General features: G+C 41.9%; 1 non-coding gene across 1 annotated transcript; it reads right to left on the bottom strand.

Moving 5' to 3' along the window:
* Window positions 1-3486: 3486 nt before the first annotated feature.
* On the bottom strand, window positions 3487-3559 carry Trnaa-cgc (transfer RNA alanine (anticodon CGC)). Its single transcript has one exon. It is a non-coding gene; the product is annotated as a tRNA-Ala (tRNA).
* Window positions 3560-5335: the final 1776 nt, after the last annotated feature.

The raw sequence follows: 5335 nt of genomic DNA, 5'->3' as shown, positions 1-5335 counted from the left end.
TCAGCTGGTTGCAATGCTGCACGTTTCTCCTCTTTCTGCACCGGTGGTAAAGGGAAGGTGACGTCCGTCTGTATGCTTATGTCTACACTCTGCTCACGTTATTAACTTTGTTCAGCCGTTGGCTCCAATACATCGAGAAAAGCTCGGTTTAGTTAAAATCCCGTAGTTGTAACTGTTTCAGGTGGATGCTTTACGGTTTAATATAATGTTTTCTATAACGTTTTCTAAACTTAAAGGATTTAGTTCTATATTGAATAGCACTCCCTCCACCCCTTCGCCCCCCCCCCCCCCCCCCCCAATTAAGCATGGACCTTGCCATTGATAGAGAGGCTTGCGTGCCTCACATATAGCCGTACCGTAGGTGCGACCGCAACGGAGAGGCATCTGTTGAGAGGCCAGACAAACGTGTGGTTCATGAAGAGGGGCAGTAGCGTTTTCAGTAGTTGCGCGGGCAACAATCTGGATGATTGACTGATCCGGCCTTATAACACCAACCAAAACGGTCTTGCTGTGCTGGTACAGCGAACGGCTGAAAGCAAGGGCAAACCACAGCCGTAATTTTTCCCGAGGGCATGCAGCTTTACTGTATGATGGCGTCCATTTGGGTAAAATATTCCGGAGGTAAAATAGTTCCCCATTCGGATCTCCGGGCGGGGACTACTCAGGAGGACGTCGTTATAAGGAGAAACAAAATTGGCATTCTACGGATCGGAGCTTGGAATGTTAGATCCCGTAATCGGGCAGGTAGGTCAGAAAATTTAAAAAGGGAAATGGATAGGTTAAAGTTAGATATAGCGGGAATTGTGAAGTACGGTGGCAGGAGGAACAAGACTTTTGGTCAGGTGAATACAGGGTTATAACACAAAATCAAATATAGCTAAAGCAGGAGTAGGTTTAATAATGAATAAATATAATAGGGACGCGAGTAAGCTACTAGGAACAGCATAGTGAACGCGTTATTGTAGCCAAGATAGACACGAAGCCCACGACTACCACAGTAGTACAAGTTTATATGCGAACTATCTTCGTAGATGATGAAATGTATGATGCGATGAATGAAATTATTCAGATAGTTAAGGGAGACGAAAATTTGATAGTCATGGGGGACTGGAATTCTATAGTAGGGAAAGGAAGAGACGAAAAAGTATTAGGCGCGTATAGACTGGTGCTAAGGAATGAAAGAGGAAGCCGCCTGGCAAGATTTTGCACAGAGCATAATTTAATCATAGCTAAAACTTGGTTTAAGAATCATGAAAGCAAGTTGTATACGTGGAGGAGGCCTGGAGACACGAGAAAGTTTCAGACAGATTATATAATGATAAGACAGAGATTCAGGAACCAGGTTTTAAATTATAAAACATTTTCAGGGGCAGATGTGGACTCTGACCACACTTTATTGGCTATGAACTGTAGATTAAAACTGAAGAAACTACAAAAAGATAGAAATTTAAGGAGATGAGGCCTGGATAAACTGAAAGAACCAGAGGTTGTTGAGAGTTTTAGAGAGATCATTAGGGAACGATTTACAAGAACTGAAGAAAGAAATACAGTAAAGAAGAATGGGAAGCTTTGAGAGATGAAACAATGTAGGCAGCACAGGTTCAAGTAGATAAAAAGACAAGGGCTGGAAGAAATCCTTGGGTAACAGAAGAGATATTGAATTTCATTGATGAAAGCAGAAAATATAAAAATGCAGTAAATGAAACAGGCTAAAAAGAATACAAACATCTCAAAAATTAGATCGACAGGAAGTGCAAAGTGGCTAAGCGGGGATGGCTAGATGACAAATGTAAGGATGTAGAAACATATATCACTAGGGATAAGATAGATGCCGCCCACAGGAAAATTAAATAGCACTTTGGAGAAAAGAGAACCACCTGTATGAATATCAAGAGCACAGTTGGAAAACCAGTCCTAAGCAAAGAAGGGAAAGTAGAATGGTGTAAGGAGTATATAGAGAGTCTATACAAGGGCGATGTACTTGAGGACAATATTATGGCAATGGAAGAGGACATACATGAAGATGAAATGGGAGATATGATACTGCGTGAAGAATCTGACAGAGCACTGAAAGACCTAAGTCGAAACAAGGCCCCGGAAGTAGACAACATTCCATTAGGGCTACTGATAGCCTTGGGAGAGCCAGCCATGAAAAACTCTTTCATCTGGTGAGGGTGTATGAGACAGGTGAAATACTCTCAGACTTCAAAAAGAATATAGCAATTCCAATTCCAAAGAAAACATGTGTTGACAGGTGTGAAAATTACGAAACTGACAGTTTAATAAGTCACGGTTGCAAAATACTAACACGAATTCTTCACAGACGAATGGAAAAACTGGTAGAAGCTGATCTCGGGGAAGATCAGTTTGGATTCCATAGAAATGTAGGAACACGGGAGGCAATACTGACTCTGCGGCTTATCTTAGAAGATAGGTTAAGGAAAGGCAAACCTACATTTATAACATTTGTAGACTTAGCGAAAGCTTTTGCTAATGTTGACTGGAATACTCTCTTTCAAATTCTGATGGTGGCAGGGGTAAAATACAGGGAACGAAAGGCTATTTACACTTTGTACAGAAACCGGATGGCAGTTATAAGAGTTGAGGGGCACGAAAGTGAAGCAGTGGTTGAGAAGGGAGTGAGACACGGTTGTAGCCTATCCTCGATGTTATTCAGTCTGTATATTGAGCAAGCAGTAACGGAAACAAAAGAAAATCTGGAGCAGGAATGAAAATCCAGGGAGAATAAGTAAAAACTTTGAGGTTTGCCGAGGACGTGAGGACGTTGTAATTCTGTCAGAGACAGCAAAGGACTTGGAAGAGCAGTTGAACGGTATGGACAGTGTCTTAAAAGGGTGAAATAAGACGAACATCAACAAAATCAAAATTAGGATAATAGAATGTAGTCGAATTAAATCAGGTGATGCTGAGGGAATTAGATTAGAAACGAGATACTTAAAATAGTAGATGAGTTTTACTATTTGGGAAGCAAAATAACTGATGATGGTCGAAGTAGAAAAGACATAAAATGTAGACTCACTATGGCAAGGAAAGCGTTTCTGAAGAAGAGAAATTTGTTAACGTCGACTATAAAATTGTCAGGAAGTCGTATCTGAAAGTATTTGTATGGAGTGTAGCCACGTATGGAAGTGAAACAGGGACGATATATAGTTTAGACAAGAAGAGACTAGAAGCTTTTGAAATGTGGTGCTATAGAGGAATGCTGAAGATTAGATGGGTAGATCACATAACTAATGAGGAGGTACTGAACAGAATTGGGGAGAAGAGGAATTTGTGGCACAAGTTGACTAGGAGGAGGAGGAGATTAGTGTTTTAACGTCCCGTCGACAACGAGGTCATTAGAGACGGAGCGCAAGCTCGGGTGAGGGAAGGATGGGGAAGGAAATCGGCCGTGCCCTTTCAAAGGAACCATCCCGGCATTTGCCTGAAGCGATTTAGGGAAATCACGGAAAACCTAAATCAGGATGGCCGGAGACGGGATTGAACCGTCGTCCTCCCGAATGCGAGTCCAGTGCGCTAACCACTGCGCCACCTCGCTCGGTAAGTTGACTAGAAGAAGGGATCGGTTGGTAGGACACGTTTTGAGGCATCAAAGGATCACCAATTTAGCATTGGAGGTAAGCGTGGAGGGTAAAAATTGTAGAGGGAGACCAAGCGATGAATACACGAAGCAGATTCAGAAGGATGTAGGATGCAGTAGTTACTCGGAGATGAATAAGTTTGCACAGGGTAGAGTAGCATGGAGAGCTGCATCACACCAAATCTTTGGATAGAAGACTGCAACAACAACATTGAAAAGTAGGAGTCTCACTATGTACACTGAAAATAAAATATATGTTGCGACATTCTTCTTTAACAAAGTAATAATGCGATTTGGTATCTCATTGTATAAATTTTAGACAACTAATCGAAGGTTTCGTGTCTTGATCCTCCGTTGCCGTTTTGTTTCCCACTGACCTTGTCTTTGGCGAATCACTGTGCATGTGAAAAACACCGGTACCTTTCTGATCAGCTTGAGGTTCTATGTTAAACTGTTGCCAATCTTTTCCTCCTACTACAGATAAATATCTCATTGGATGCTCATGTTTATGGATCACTGGAAGCCAAATAGATAATTGGAGGAGAACTTCTCTTACGAGACAGAGCCAGCACACACGCCAGCTTAAGAGTTCCTAGCGCGATAAATTTTTAGAAATGAAGTTCATGCGGCCGACTGCACAGAGAGCATCCATGTAACATAGCGCAAAACCACATGCAGCACAGGAGACACTTCTTCAGCCGTTCACTTCCCGTAAGCCTGGAAATATTCAGTACGTATTCGGGAAGATTATTAGATATACTGTCTGGCAGTCCTGCCTTAGGTTAGCGTAGTTTCCCTAAATTGCTTCAAACGATTGCCACCACCGTTTCTTTCAACAATTCATGATCGATTTTTACTCCATTATTGCCAGGTTAATTCCCCGTCTACAGTGAAAGTAAATGTCACTCAGATGTATAACTCTAACCTTTCTTATTTTTCTTCTGCGTTACGCAGAATGAAATTGTGAAATAACTAACGAACAATCAGACATCGTTACTCCGTCGCATACGTGATGCAGCCGGCCATTGTGGCCGAGTGGTTCTAGGCGCTTCAGTCCGGAACCGCGCTGCTGCTACGGTCGCAGGTTCGAATCCAGCCTCGAGCATGGATGTGTTTGATGTCCTTAGGTTTAAGTAATTCTAAGTCTAGGGGACTGATGACCTCAGATGTTAAGACCCATAGTGCTCAGAACCATTTTCACGTGATGCATAAGTTGGCCAATAACAACGCAGACACAGAATAGTCTGGAGAGCTAATTTACTGTTTGTTTTAAAAATAGTTCTTATAAGGAGAGGGTCACAGTATCGAAACATTCGCAAAAGGAAATATTTTTTTATGATCTGCATTTGTCCGTTCTTCCCTCCTACTATTTCGTAACACGCTATACATATTCATTAATTAGCTGGACAGTAATAAAGCTGGAAATCGACAGCAACCCATCTAAAGGAATCATCAAAACTGTGGGAAACGTAATCGAGATGGCCATTGTCGATTTGAATACCAGCCCTTCCGAAAGCGAGTCCAGTACCTTAAACACTGTGGCAACTCGTTCGGTGTTTCGCTCGGGTAGGAGAGGGGATTTGTGTCAAACTATTCTGCAGCCGAACGAGTAACTTAAAAAAAAAGTGACGTCATATAAGGGAAAAGGAATTAATTACTCTTCTTGTATATGAATTTCTATTTATTTAGTGTCTTGTCTCCTCAGCGATATGTGCAACGTAGAAGAGCTGTTTG

Source organism: Schistocerca cancellata, chromosome 4 (genome assembly GCF_023864275.1).
Source record: "Schistocerca cancellata isolate TAMUIC-IGC-003103 chromosome 4, iqSchCanc2.1, whole genome shotgun sequence".
Classification (NCBI taxonomy): Eukaryota; Metazoa; Arthropoda; class Insecta; order Orthoptera; family Acrididae; genus Schistocerca; species Schistocerca cancellata.
Note: the sequence above shows the minus strand (reverse complement) of the source record. Positions and strands in the feature narration are given on the sequence as shown.